Here is a 16,130-nt window from a genome sequence, read left to right on the forward strand (position 1 = left end):
TCTAAAGCAACAATGCAATGTGACAAAAAAGACCAAATACACAAGCTTGGTTGCTAGGCAATTAGATTATAATAAACATGGAACATTCTAGAACACTAATTAAAAAGTCCAACAGCTGACAGTACTTTCAGATAGTGGAACATTAATTCTGTGTTGATTAAAAACCTCAAAATGGTTCACATTGCGAGCTGACTAGCTACATATATTTTTTAATAGGTGCCACCACAAAAACATCCATAACGAGACCTTTAAAACATCTCCCATCCCAGCTCCTACAAAGGTAGCTTTCACGCATACATTACTGTAAACTTTATCAATATAATGGTCACATCATGGAAAGCACTGTTAGATGTTTTCAAATATGCTCGGACACTACAAAAACCACAGCAGTGCAACACCTGCTGCTAAGATAGGTATCCCAAAGCAGAAGAGCAAGAAAAAGAGTGGCACTGTACCAGCTTAAAAAAGTCAACTGCAAGTAACATTCACTAAATAAAACATATGCTCTTCTTGCATTCAGGGCACCATAATTTTTGCGCAGCTGAAGTCAAAAAAGTGCTTAAGGTGCAGTAAAAGTGCAGTGACTACTTCAGCAGTGCATGCAAAATGTGCCAGCTAATGCGAAGCAAGTTAAAAGAAGTAAAGCCTTCAGTAAAGTAAAAACCCTCTCCCAAAGCAACCTGCCGAAGAAGCTCACGCCCAACTTATGTTCATGCCGTGGCAGGGGCTGGCTGGATGGATCACTGGTCTAGTAGTCGCTGGCTGGATCACTGGTCTAGTTCGCTGGCTGGGTCACAGGTCTAGTCGCTGGCTGGGACACGGGTCTAGTCGCTGGCTGGGACACGGGTCTAGTCGCTGGCTGAATCACATGTCTAGTCACTGGCTGAATCACATGTCTAGTCACTGGCTAAATCACGTCTAGTCACTGGTTGGATCACTAGCTGGCAGGCTGGAAGGATGGCTGGCTGACTTCAAGTAGAAAAGAAAAAAAACGGCATTGCTGCAGTTCTTACAGTTGCAAACATAAGAACATTAGGCATTTATTAACAGGATCATCGAAGCGATTCCCATAAAAAATTAAAATGCATGTGGCTTTTGTGTTTCTGAGATACAGGACATGGATAAAACTTCCCATGGCATCGACAGAATGATGAAGTTTAATGTCACATAGCAACATATACAATTATGAGGGTTGCCACAGTAGGCTCCAGCCCGCAGGGGCGTCTGCGTCAGCAGGCGTTTGGTGGGTTGCGACACCACGGACCCGAGCACATGGGGGTCGGACCCTCCCGCGCTTAACCGTGCGTGGCTTAGCCGTGTCCGGGGAAAAGGGGATCTTGGGGGTTGAGCCGATGCCGGGTGTTTGGACCTTTACGGCCCCTCGGCGGAGGCAACACACCCCTTTGGCCTCGGCTTCACGTAGACGGCACCCCCGGGCTGACCCACCCGGGGGAAATCAGTAGTTGCCTTTTCCTGTCTCTCTCCCTCCAACCTTCGTCTTTCTCTCTCACTTTTTCATCTCTCCTGTCTTCTCTTCGCTTCGTTTTACTTCCAATTTTCCAGGCAGCAAGGGTTAACCTGGTGTAATCTATCCAACCTTGGGTCTATTATATTAGGTTATAGTGGCTATGTACAGCTGGCGTCTGCGTCTCCTTCGGGTCTCGTAGCGTCCCCTTGTTGGGCTCGGTGGTGGGTGGCTGGCATAGCTGCCGAAATCATCGTTACCTTTATGGCTTTTTCGTCATTCCCCCGGCTCCCTGATCGCCCTCATAAACGAGGGCGCACCGAAGAAGTTTTTAAGTTTTTTGGCCGCCAAGATTTCATGTTATACATTCCGAGAAAGCAGAAAAGTCAGCAAGAATCGTCTCACCTTTTCTGGTTGCGAAATCACTGATGGAGGCTTTTGGCCCAGGCTACAAAGTTTCCAAATTGGCAAGCGGTGATCTACTTCTTGAACTCCGTGATAAATTGCAATACGAAAAGCTACCCAATCTTGTGTCTTTCGGGGCCATTCCAGTGAGTGTCACCCCACACCGTTCTATGAACACCATTCGTGGTGTCATCTCCGATGATGATCTAATGGAACTAACTGAGACTGAACTTTTGGAGGGATGGAGTGACCAGAATGTCATCAATGTGAAAAGAATTAAGATGAGGCGTGATGGTAAAGAGATTCAAACCAAGCATCTAATCCTAACATTCGGCTCAAGTGTACTTCCCGAGATTATCGAGACAGGCTATGTAAAGATCCGAGTCAGGCCCTATATCCCGAATCCCCTCCGCTGCTTCAAATGCCAGAGGTTTGGCCACAGTTCTCAGAACTGCCGAGGCCGAATAACCTGTGCCAAATGTGCCGATGAACACACTTCTGAATATTGTGAAAACTCTCTCCACCTGTGTAAACTGTGATGGGGAACCTGCCGCATACTCGCGGTCCTGCCCATCCTGGAAGAAAGAAAAAGGAAATTGTTACAATTAAAGTTAAACAAAACATTTCGTTTGAAGAGGCACGAAGGCAGGCGTCCTCCCTGCCAAAAACCAGCTTTGCCGAAGTGGCGCGTCAGGGGGCAGCGCCACAACGGCCTCCGGCGGCTGTCAGGCCCACACACAGTGAGCCGGCGGTGACGCCATCCGCTCCCTCGGCGGCTGCAGCTAGTGCTGCTCCGCCATCTCAGAACAAGGGGCCATCGACCTCCGGGCTGGTGGCCTCAAGGGTCTCGTCCCACGAGACGAGGCGGTCACGACACACCAACCGCTCGCAAGAGCGCGTGTCCAGCACCTCGCAAGAGGCGATGGACACAACAACCGGCCAGACGGCGCCGCCAGCGCCTAAGGAGCGGCGGGAATCTCTCGACCGCTCCAGAAAAGAGAAACCTCGCGTCACGGCGCCTGGAAAGGGCACCGTGAGCTAGTCTTCATCTTCTGAACACACAGCACAAACTCCTTTCAATATGAACACGCAAATATTACAATGGAACGTTAGGGGTCTCCTTCATAACCTTGATGATGTCAAAGAGCTCCTTCTTAAATATAGTCCGAGGGTGCTGTGTGTCCAGGAGGACGCATCTCAAAGCAGAGAACACAAACTTTTTAAGGCACTATGCCATTTTTCGCAAGGACCGCGACGACGCTACCGCCTCGTCGGGCGGTGTCGCTATAATAGTAGATAAAGGTGTTGCCTGTCGGCAATTGAACCTCCGAACTTCCCTTGAGGCAGTTGCTGTCCGAGCAATACTGTTCGGTAAGCTAGTCACAATTAGTTCGATTTACGTCCCTCCTTGTTATCAACTTTCCAAGACACAGTTTCAAAGCTTCATTGATGAACTTCCTCCGCCATACATAGTTGTCGGTGATGTGAACGCTCATAGCCCCTTATGGGGCGACTCTCGTTTAGATGCGCGAGGACGCCTTATAGAAAATTTTCTGTTTTCTTCAGGTGCATCTATACTTAACAAGAAAGAGCCAACTTATTACAGCGTTACACATAACACATACTCAGCCATTGATTTAAGTATAGTATCGTGTACTCTAATTCCGTATCTGGAGTGGTCTGTTCTCAGGAACCCCTTTGGGAGCGACCATTTCCCAGTTATGCTAAACTTAACAAAACAAGATACATGCTTGCCACATTTTCCTCGATGGAACATGGACTCGGCCGACTGGGAAATGTTCCGAGAGCTTACGTATTTAGGCAGAGATGAAATTGCTGTTTTTAATGTAGAAGACGCTGTTGCATACCTAACAGGTTTCATTATTAGCGCTGCAGCTAAATGTATTAAGCAAACTAGCGGATTAGCTAATAAGCGTCGCATCCCATGGTGGAACGACGAATGTCGGAAAGCGCGCAAAAATCAAAACAAAGCTTGGAGATTGCTTCGCAATTCTCCAACTGCTGAAAACCTCCTTAATTTCAAACAGATAAAATCACAAGGTAGGAGAACACGTCGACGTGCAAAGAGGGAAAGTTGGGATAGGTACATCACCAGTATAAATTCGTACACCGATGAAAGAAAAGTCTGGAATCGGGTAAATAAACTAACAGGTCGGGAGTCGCATCCCCTACCCTTAGTAAGTACACAAGGTGATAGCCTCGAAGATCAGGCGGATTGTCTAGGCGAACATTTTGAACATGTGTCAAGTGCATCGCACTATACCGAAACATTCCTGAGAATCAAAGAACGCGAAGAGCGGCGACCCCTAAATCGCAAAGGCTCATCGAGTGAGGCCTACAATTCCCCATTTACTTTAGCTGAGCTTCAAGCATCTCTCGCTTGTTGCAACAACTCAGCGCCAGGTGGGGATCGTATCATGTACGAAATGATTAGGTACTTACACCCCGAAACACTGAAAACACTCTTGTCTCTTTTTAATGCCATGTGGGCGCCTGGCTGTATTCCGTCTTCATGGAAGGAAGCCATAATCATCCCCATACTTAAACAAGGCAAAGACCCGTCCTTGGCCAGCAGCTACAGGCCAGTAGCTCTAACAAGCTGCCTGTGCAAGCTGTATGAAAAAATGATAAACCGGCGCCTAATATGCTTCCTAGAAAATAACAAAATTTTGGACACCTTCCAGTGTGGTTTTCGAGAAGGTATGTCTACTACAGACCACCTTGTCCGCATTGAGGCATATATTAGAGATGCTTTCATACATAAGCAGTTCTGTCTGTCTGTATTTCTAGACCTAGAGAAAGCTTACGACACCACATGGCGCTTTGGAATTCTCCGAGATCTTTCGGCAATGGGTGTTCGTGGCAATATGCTTAACACAATCGAAAGTTACCTCACTAATCGCACATTTCGCGTAAGGGTGGGCAGAGCTTTGTCTAGGTCATTCACACAAGAAACGGGTGTGCCGCAGGGCGGTGTGCTTAGCTGCACACTATTTATTGTAAAAATGAATTCGCTGCGTACAGTCATCCCACGCACAATGTTTTATTCCATTTATGTAGACGATGTGCAGATAGCCTTTAAGTCATGTAATATTGCCATCTGCGAACGACAGGTACAGCTGGGAATTAACAGATTGTCCAAATGGGCGGAGGAGAATGGTTTTAATGTTAACGCTCAGAAAAGCACTTGCATACTCTTTACAAACAAGAGAGGCGTAACGCCTGTCCCAAGTATACAAATCAAAGGAGATGCGCTCTCTTTGAGCAGCGAGCATAAGTTTTTAGGAATGATTTTAGATTCCAAGCTTACATTTATTCCTCATATTAAGTATCTGAGGACAAAATGCCTGAAGACAATGAACGTTCTAAAACTTCTGTCCCGCACAACATGGGGCAGTGATCGAAAATGTTTGCTTAACTTGTATAGGAGTCTTGTCCTCTCCCGGCTTGACTACGGGTCTATAATTTATAATTGTGCAACGCCAAGTGCATTAAAAATACTAGATCCCGTTCACCATCTGGGTATCCGCCTCGCGACCAGTGCTTTCCGAACAAGTCCGATCCAAAGCCTCTATGTAGAGTCTAACCAGTGGTCACTCCATCTGCAGCGTTCATATCGCAGTTTCACATATTTTCTGAAAGTACAAGCAAACAATGAACATCCTTCTTATTAAACCATAAATGACGTTACCGCTGCCACACTCTTCCATAATCGACCTGCAGCGAGAAAGCCATTCTCCTTGCGTGTGAGGAACCTCAGTGAGGAAATGGGTGTTCCGCTGCTTGATCATCGTCCTATGGCTCCAGTGAAACTGTTACCGCCGTGGCAGTGGCAACTCATAGATTGCGATACATCGTTTGTAGAGGTCACTAAACACGCACCAGAGGCACACATTAAAATGCATTTCTTAGAGCTTCAATACAAGTACTCGTGTACAGAGCTTTACACTGACGCCTCCAAGTCACATGCCGGGGTGTCTTATGCAGCCGTTGGCCCATCCTTCTCGGAATCCGGTGTACTCCACCCGGAAACGAGTATTTTTACGGCTGAGGCCCATGCACTGTTGTCGGCTATGAAGCATATAAGGAAATCAAAACTTCAAAAGGCAATTATATTTACGGACTCCCTAAGCGTCGTAAAAGCATTGAGGTCACTCGGTAAACAAAAAAATCCTGTACTTACTGAGCTCTATTCCGTTCTCTGTCAAGCGTATTTATGTAACCAGCATGTCATTATATGCTGGGTGCCTGGCCATAGAAGCATTGAGGGTAATGTGCTAGCTGACCGAATGGCTACGTCAATAACATCACATGCTATTAACCCTACAGCTGCTGTCCCTGTAACAGATCTGAAACCTTTCCTGCGAAAGAAACTGCGAAGCCACTGGCAACGCTTGTGGGATGCTGAAACAAGTAATAAGCTTCACTTGATTAAACCACAGTTAGGTTTCTGGCCCCCCGTAACGAAAACACGGCGAACTGACGTCCTATTCAGTCGGCTGAGAATAGGACACACGTACGGAACCCACAGTTTTTTGTTGACAGGTGATGAACCACCAACCTGTGGTAGATGTGGTGAGAGGCTGACCGTCCTCCATGTCCTCCTGGAGTGCCGGGAAGCCGAAACAGAGAGAAGGAAACATTTTCCTCTTGCATACCGATACCATATTTCTATCCATCCCAATATGTTTCTTGGCAAAGAACCGATTTTTAATACCAAAGCAGTCCTAGGTTTCTTGAATGACGTGGTACTACATGTAATTAGCCCTAGATATTCGTAGCACATCCTCCCGCCAGAGGATGCTGTTGCGATAGTGTTTAGTATAGCACATGCCTCCAGGCCTTTATGTTCAAGGGTTCTGTTCAGGCAATAGTGCTTCATGCCAATTTTCGCATCGGACATATTTTGCAAATAGTAATATTTATTTGCAATACATATTCAATGTTCATAGCACACGCCATTAGTCATTCCCATAATCTTATTACCTGTAGATTTTATGCACTTTACAGCGACAATTTTAGGCCCCTTTACAGCCACGTCATATCCACCACTCGTAATCCATCGCATCAATTTAAACTCATTAAGACTGGCCCGGCGCTCTTTGGCCATTATTGGCCCTTGCGCCGTTAAACCCCATATATCATCATCATCACAGTAGGCTAGCCACCTCGAGTTCTTGTACAGACGTGGTTTCTACTTGGAAAGGAAAAAGCTGCTATGAGAAGCTCATCACAATAACTTTTTCATGCTTAAGCATAAAGGGACCCTAAAAAACACCCAGTCAGCTTGAACTGACAAATAACTCTAATAACTCTGTTAGTTTTACGGTAACAAGTTGATTATTAGAAATGAGGACAATATGTGAAAGCTCCGCTTTTTAAAATTTTACGCTGAAACTGTTAGCTGCGCTACATTACGTTGACATCGTATTTGTGCCATTGTAGCCCAGTAAAATTTCTTTAAACTTGTGAAGTTCAGTCTTCCTCTTTTTTCGACTAGAAAGTAGTCCACCTTTACCCACAAAATTTTGTTAGGCCAAAAGCAAATGCTGTAAACATCCATAAGACCATGGTGAGCTGGTGCTGGAAGTTTAAGGCGGCATTGCCTCTTGTCTCGTTGTTGCGCCTATTCTAGTTTATCAAGCATTTTCCCATGTCATGAGTGGTTTTTTTGTGTTATAAATAGGTAGCTTACTAGCACACCTCAAATTATTTCTTTTTAGCACTCCATTAAGCTACAACACCAAGTGCGCTGTCAAACATTTGTGTGCTTGTGGTTCCGGCGTGAACTGCTGCAAGGACTCAGTAAATCTTATCAATGACAGCAGACGTCAAATTTCTGCAATATTGTTCACACTGGTAAAATAAATAACATAGCTTTCTGTAAAAATTACTAACGAGAATGCTCCTAATTACCTTTTCCGATGCACATCTTGCCGGGGCGTGACGAAGCCAGTCTTTGGTTGCACTTTCCACTACAAAATTGTCACATTTATGGGTGACCTTTACAGCATCTGCAATTAGAAAGCATGGACAAAACACAAAGTAACACAAGCTTGCCTGTTGTGCATTGACAAGCTTCACAAGACTAGCAATATTTAAAATGCCAAAAATTCAAATTTGCCACATCCTTTGTTAAAATGCCTGCATGACAAGCAAATGATGATATGGGGTTTTATGGCGCAAGGGCCAGAGATGGCCAAAGAGCGCCAAGAAATGGTGTGGGGAAGTTGATACCGTGGATGACAAGTAGATGTTGCGGGCTGTATAGAGGCCTAAAATATTCCATGTAAGGTACGTAAAATATACAAGTATTAAAATAATGTCGAGAGTGAGTGATGTCAGCAATGACCATAAAATATATTCTAAAGGAAATAACATGAAAAGACAAGCGAATACTATGTTATGTAAAGTCATATATATACATACCAACAATGCACTTGGAGAGAAGCAGACAGTCAAAGGCATTCTTCCCCTTTCGTCCGTGCCATGAGAATGTTGATGCAAGTTTGTCTGACAGCACACTTCTCAAAACCCTGCGCGTGCAAGACTCTGGGCTTGGACCCCCAATGTTTGCAAGCTGCTGAACCTGCAGAATTCAAAGTTACTAAAAATCAAGTGCATGAAAAATGTTGACGCATGATCAAGTGTATCTTTATAAGTTAGACCCAAACAAACATGAGATATTGAGTTAATCTGTTCAAAGTTCAAGGAAGCAATATCTGGAATATTCAGATGTAGTCAGGTAAGTTGAATTAATCAAGAGCAAACAAAAAGTAGCCCAAGATTACTGCACTATTACCAAAACTTGCCTTTTATCTGGTATCTAAAACTGGACGAAAAGGTAAAGCATCGAAATTGAAATTTTTAGCATTACTCCTGAGCCATGTAAGAAAACAAGCACAAATTTCACCAGAAACTTCAGAAAAAGAAAATGTTTATGTCGTCTTATTGAGTCATGCAAAGGCTATTTCAGATGTGAGCTATGTTCTTTTAGAAATGTGCTTCAGCTAAACAGTATGTTTTATATCCAAGTGTTAAGTTAATCTGCTGCCAATGACAAACAATGTCATGCATGTATCTGAACTTCAACATGGCCAATAGAAAGTTGCCCTTCAAGAAAACATTTCAGTTTTTGAGTCCTGTAAGGGTGGCCCACCTTGAGTACAGTGCTGCATGTCCTGTTCCAAGTTTACATTGCATAAAAATGTAAAATGGCTTTCCATTATTAGCACACTTCACGGTGTTTCTGAGGGCTACATATTTGCCCGCCAATTTGGGTCACTGGGTAGTTCATGGTCTAATGGCGAGCATCGAGCTGCTGTCCCATCCTCGGGCCAACTTGTGTCAGAGATTTGTGACATTTCGTAGGTGACGCTGATCAGTTAACTCGGTTCACACTAACTTGTGTCACTGGGATATGTCACTGTTTATGTGCTGCCCTTCAAATGAACATCCTTCATCCTAACTTATGTCACTGGGTATATGAAAGTATGTGCCACGTGTGAACGAACCTCTTATGTCAAATTTGGTCACTGCATATGTGAATTGGGTATGTGCCGCTTTTAAATAAACCTCTTTGACACCAACTTGGGTCGCTGGGATGCGTGATGGTTTATGTGCCAGGCTTCTATAATAAACCTGTTTTGCACCAACCTGAGTCACTAGGTGTGAGTCCTTCAAACTGTTACAGCACATATCCACGCAGGGAAAAAAACAGTTCAACACGTGATCTGTTTAACAGCAGTAACAGTTTGAAGAACGGGTCACCAACTAGCCCGCAAGGAAGCGTTATTAGGTATGCGTTGCTTGGTAACTGGCACCCTTCAATTAAGCTATTTGACACCAACTTGGGTCACTAGTTATATTAACTGGGTTATGTGCCGGTCTTCAATTAAACTTTTTGGTGCCAATTTGGGTCACTGGATGTGCCACTGGGTACTTGCCACTCCTCAATGGAAAAAAATAAAAATTTGTCTGGTGCTGGGCAAAATGAAACCCGCGTCGTATTTCTCCACAATCTTGTTAAAATATATGTTCACACACGTGCCACACAGGGACATTACGGCAGCACTATGTGGTGCTGCATGTCCAGAGGGAAGCGTTAAAGAGGAACCCGGCAGTGGCATAGTGTTGATACATTCCTTCAGTGCTAATCACAGTAAAGTCGACACTCATCATAAATTGGTTTCTCCCAGAATTTTTCATTGATGATCATGCCTGCCTTAAAATGTATTCGGAACTTTCGTTTTGGACAACACTCGTAATAAATTTACTTTTCATGTGCAAAAGACATGGAAGGTCCGACAAGGTAGCCTTTGGAAGCAGAGCAATATCTTACCACAGCCTCCCTGACTGGTCCAGTTAGCGTTTGGTCGAATTTCTTCAGTTCGTCATAGCTGCCAAACTGGCCCACTACAACTTGAGGAGCGTTGTCAGACTGTTTCACAGTGCACCGGGTTGTCAACGCTGTTAGCAACTCGCCTTGCTGCTGCTGAACAATCCTGAGTACGGAGAGCCGTGTCAGCACATCACGCTGAAATTCTGCACATAAATGTATGAAAGGTGCAAATATCATGTGCTGGCAATTGTAATTCAAGTACCACAACAGAATTCCGCAAATGCAATGCTGCAAATAATGCAAAAACCAAAACTCTAGAAGCACTTTTATCAAGAATGTATTTAGATTATTAAGGCATTCGTGTGCTATTGACATGCAACTTTGGTATAGATAACATTGCAGAAACTAACAGTCCAATACAATTTCCGTTTTTGCCATAAATTAACCTCACCTCCAATAATCTCTATACCATGTCATATCAAACAGGCACTGAAATGACTATTTTATATGCACATCTCCAATGCAACAAACAATGCTGGATAGATCACTATCAGCTGTGGAAAATTCAGTCCAACTAGCCCTTACAGATATTAGAGCCACACGAAACTTTCAATTTTTATATTTATTGCTGCAAACAAGTGACAGGTTAACGAATACGGAACCCACCTCATTCACCAAACTCTGTCTTGACCAAGCAGCTGTGCTGCCTGTGATTTCATGCTACTTGCAGTAGTATGGTATTACTGGCACGCTCCACTAATCCCTGCTACATCTTACAGCAGTTATTCACTTATTGCATAAGGGGCTTGAGAAGGTGCCACATACAGTTAGTCTGTTATAGAGTAACTTCATAACACAAGCAAGTCTGATGCCTATGGTGTATCTAAAAAAACTGAGGTCTTAGTTTAGTAGGGTCCTTTTGTTAGGCAATATTATCAGGCCAATCTGCCTAATTTAAAAAGAACTTCTTGTGCTGTACTATTTTGAGTGAAATGACATTTTTTTCCTCTGCACTTTTATTAGCAACACAAAAATATTACTGCATTATAGCAATAGTACGTTTTTCTTCACTTCCACAAAAAACAAAAAAATGAAAACCATATACACTTCACAATTTTACATTCAACAAACGCCCAAAGCCCAGATAGTTGTGCCTGTCACGTACCTTCCACAGGCAGAAGCTTCCTAGGACGTGGGCTAGGCTGTGATGCCCTTGTAACAGAATGGGGTACTGGGAAGAAAAACAAAGCAAGTGTCCAATTTTCTAACATATAGTGCCAGCTTCCAGAAGCTATTTTAATGAAATATGTTGCAACCAAAAGCAGAAATACCCAACTAAATGTGAGATGTAAAGATGAAAACTTTACGCATAGGTAGTTCTTACAGGCCGAGAATAAAAACAAAACTTAGCACACTTAACCATTGTGTTCTCTTATGATATTTCAGCTATTTTAGAAGAACTAGTAGCGCACTGAATTCAGAACAGATATGCTGAATGAATTAGTACCTCGTGCCTGTGTATTATCAGACACATGAGCAGCCTCCTTTGTGCACATCCAGTCTTCATTATCTGTTGAAAGAAAAATTGATTTTTAAGGTGCGCTATACACCCTAGGAAAACATGCAGGCTTCAGTTAAACATAAAACTTAAATACAATGTAAAGAAGCATTCTTGCATTGTGCCCTCCTAGTCTAGCAACAAGTGTTATTTCAGTGTGCTATCTACCTCTAAAGAAGGAGAGCCACGAGACATACCAGATGAGTCCTGTGACAGAGATGAATCTTCTGCACAACAGAAAACAAGCACTTAGTTACATATACCAAACAAGAAAAAAAAAACATGCTGCTTAAAAGATAAACAAGAGACTGTACCTTCTCGAAGGTCATTCTCCAGACTATCTGCAAGAGAACAAAGGCTCTGTGAGCTTTCGAGTCATTGACATAAAGTTAGTCAGAAAGCTAGTCAAGTTAGTGATTTCAAGCTGATTATTGCATGCATGTATTGGGGGAAGAGACATCTTCCTCGAAGGAAAAAAAGTTTGTGAACTGCTCAGCTTTATAGCTTCCGTTACCTTGGCTTCTTGAGGGCCCTGGGAAATTATGTGGTGGCTTTGGAGCATTGCACATCTCTTGATCAACGTAGCGACTTGGCTTGTGAATTTTCCTTTTCTTGAGTTCTTGCTCCATATCAAAATCTCATGAGTATTCTGCCATAGGGAGCTTTCTGCGACCATCCTCGTAGTTATCTGTAAATCAGAAAAAGAACACAAAATCATGTATATTTTTAGTTCTGAATTAAATACATTCAACTGAGTCTTACCAAAGGTTCCCTTGATTATGATGTGGTACTTCTTCCAGCTTTCCTTTGGCTCATAGCAATTCGTAATCGCTGTCTGGCACCCAGGACCAGGAGGCCAGAAACAGTACTTGCCCACTACCCATGTTGCAAGAACAAGCTCTATGCTTTTTTCATCCACAAACTCCACCAGGCAGTACTTCATCTGAAAATTGCTAAGCTTTGAAGGACTAATCCAGAAGCCATAAAAAAGCAGTACACAATACTGCCCATGCCTGCTCAAAGACGTGCCAACTACAAGACGCCACAGCTAATAAAGAACACATTTTCCCAAGAGGACTGGATAACTAGACCGACTTCAAGTCTTTCATATTTCTTGCACTGCTTGAAAACAAATGCATCCTTCGGACACCAACAAGGCCAATTTCCTAATACTGTACAAAAAACAATACCACGCAAAAGACATACTAGGGTCTGGTGCAACTACTAAGGACCTGAAGAGAACAACACTCAAGTGGACCGGCCATGCATTTTTCAGTATCCACTCTTGAGAAGCAACAAGAATACCAGCATAGTAAACAAGCTTCACTACACACTTGTCCTGCCTCATTTAAAGAAACCAGCAAGAGAATACAAGAAGATGTAAAAAAAACTAACATAGCGATAAGAAAGTACATAATACAAGAAGTCTTTCCCATATTGGCATAATACAGTGCTTGTTAAAAATCACTGCTCATAAATCAAGCATGATCAGAAAAGCATACACTATGCCGTATGCAACAGTGGCAAAACTACAAATTTGTCTTTGTATGGCAGCTTGACAAGTTTCTTTTTTACTTTTTCAACAGGCCAACACTTTACGGAAGAAAGTTTGCTGACAATAGCAATTCCAAGTCTTGTTGAGTCCAACGGGTAGCTATACAATGGTTCAATGTTACAGAACAACCTGCCAAATATGCATGGTTTTCCGTCTGATCTCCTGTGAGCGAAGCCCTCAGCAATCACAATGTCTTCATCAACTTGGCAGCAATTGTCGGATGGTTTCAAGCTTAACGTGAAGGACTGAAACTTTACAGCATTGTATTTAGGAAATTTACAGTCAACTGGTAGATTTTCTTCTGTACTCTCTCCCAATAGAGTGAATGGAGATGACTGACGAATAAAAACATCAGCTTGATGCTTGTGCATACGGTTTTCTTCCAAGCGGTTATAGAGCTGGCTAAGACGATAGCCAGGTTTGCGCAATAGTCTTTTGATAAATTGCATGTTGCTTTCAAAGGGGAAAGCAGAAAATGCATCCAGAGGGCCAAACAAACGGGCATCCTCTGCAAGATGCAACAAACAGTGCACATGTATGACACCTCCTCTTCGCCATAGAGCTGTACAAATCCTTTCACAAAGTGCTTGAGGAGTGTCTCTGCAAAACCCGCATGATCCTGGCAAAGTGATCGAGTACTCAGTATAGTAATTGCGACATGAAGTACCAAAAAATTTGAGTAGACAGCTTCAGATAGCACATTTTTGAGGATTATGGGCCCAGTGTAATGAAGAAGTGCCCTGAACTCTGTTGCTTTCCAGCGATCTTTCTCTTCCAGTGTTCTCGGTTTCCTCACAAACTCCATAGGGACATGTTTTTCCAATGCAACATTTCTTACAGATATTTCTTTGCGATCTGTAGGGCCTAGTCTAAACCCTAAGGGCCCTGAAAGCCATGTATTGACGAGCTTTCTCACAACTCCGAGGTAGACTAGGTGCATTGGGTCTAAAGGCACACTATTGATGGAGTCAATTGGTAGTTCCATTAACAATGATAAACCCTGATGATGCTCCAGGTCTCTTTGGTTTCGGAATGACTGGTCTGTTCGCAGCATAGCTGATGCAGCAGGGAAAAACATATTTTCTTTGTAGCTACCCTCTACGGTACATTTTGGGCACCCTGAGTAATCACTGTGTCCTTTAGTTTTAAATATGAAGGCTCGAGCTGGGGCATCACATATGAAGTTTCTCATTTCAACTTTAAGAGGCTTGTCTATAACTAAAATTCCCTTCAAAAGCAGATGTTTGAGCTCATCTACAAAAGGTTTAAGAAACGCATTGGCACAGTCAGGCTTTGATGAACCAACAAATGCACCAACAATGATTGGACCCATGGTACTTTCATCACCAGAGCAATCAAAATGTGCCAAGCACTGAATTGGCCAGAGTTGCTCCCGTGAGCTTTTCGACAGAGGCAAGCCATCAATGTTGAATGAAAGGCTGACTTTTTGAGCGCTGTGTACTTCACCAAGTAAGCTGCTCAACCCTTTCTCTAGTCCAAAATGGCAGTACTGTCCAGGAGGCAGATAAGTAACATCAGCGACAACAGCAGTTGCACGAGGTGTTTTGAGCAAGGTTCTAGCGTCCTTTGGAAGTGTGGAAAAACAGATATGAGTTTTCAAAAAAACAGTAGAGCTGAGAGACATTGATGAGTAATGTTGACAACAGCCCATCTTGCCAACTCCGAGGGAAAATTGTCACTCGCATTAGAGCTTCCCTTCTCAGCATGCCAAACCGAATTTTCGTGAGTGCCTGGCTGCGGACCGTCAGTCATTGGATCACTTTCGGACCAAATTCTGACCCTTAGCTCGTGCTCAACATCACTGCTATCAACGGGGCTCTGAGTTTCAGAAATGCACTCCAAGACACAATGTGCATTTTGCTGGGAAGGCGAAACGCTTTCGCTGCTAAAGGGGAAATTCGAGCTGCGAACAGGGGACAGTTCACGAGCACTTTGCTGAGAAGATGAACGGCTTTTACAGCCAGTGGGTGAATTAGAGCTGTGAACAGTTATTTCTTGAATGCATTCTTCATTGCAAGCAGTCCCAACTGAAATTTCAGCTGAATGCTCCGTCACTGCAAGATTCAAGCTTGAAGGTCTTTCCAAAATTGCCGCGACTTCGAGACGAGGTCTGTTGCGAACATGGCGCTTTGTCCAGCTGAGCTTCGGCATGCTGTAGAAAACAATAACCAAACGCAAAATTAAACAATGCTAATGAAGGCTACCATCACGAAAATGAAATCACAAATTCTAGCGCTGAGCTTTTCAAAGTTGCTGCACCATTAATGCCATTACGAACTCTATGGTTCGGAATCATGATGGCGAACCTCAACGCCCAATTCAGTCTAAGAAGCGTCAACTCAATTTACCTTTACGTTACGCAGAAAAGGATGAAGGCTCTCGAAGCTTGTGTCTTTCGGGCTCACAAGAAACTATTAAAGAAAATAAACAAGGCTCTGAAAACGGCGACCCGGGCGGCTCGGAACACAGCAGCACCACAGACCAAAAGCTGTAATAAAATGCGCGCGAACGAGCGGCGAGCGGCTACGAGCGGCAAATGGTGCTGGCGATGACAATGGCGGCGTCCCAACTTGTACAACCACGAAGCACAGCAACTTGTACAAGCACAGTCACAACTTTATTTTTAAGGTGTACAAGAACATGTATATTTCAGTTTTTTATAAAATGACTTTAAAGAGCAGGCTGTTTTTTTTTTTGTTCTGCTAGTGACGATGTGTTGATGAAACCGAAACTAGGCAGATGTGATGCCGAAACCGCGTTTTCT

At 43.5% G+C, this 16,130-nt stretch overlaps 1 long non-coding RNA gene across 1 annotated transcript; it reads right to left on the reverse strand.

The window, feature by feature from the left end:
• Window positions 1–729: 729 nt before the first annotated feature.
• On the reverse strand, window positions 730–15,887 carry LOC125943878 (uncharacterized). The gene is made up of 4 exons (XR_007465958.1): window positions 15,715–15,887; window positions 8,321–8,480; window positions 7,808–7,905; window positions 730–969 (listed from the first exon to the last, which is right to left on the reverse strand). It is a non-coding gene; the product is annotated as an uncharacterized LOC125943878 (long non-coding RNA).
• Window positions 15,888–16,130: the final 243 nt, after the last annotated feature.

Source organism: Dermacentor silvarum, chromosome 3 (genome assembly GCF_013339745.2).
Source record: "Dermacentor silvarum isolate Dsil-2018 chromosome 3, BIME_Dsil_1.4, whole genome shotgun sequence".
NCBI classification, from domain to species: Eukaryota; Metazoa; Arthropoda; class Arachnida; order Ixodida; family Ixodidae; genus Dermacentor; species Dermacentor silvarum.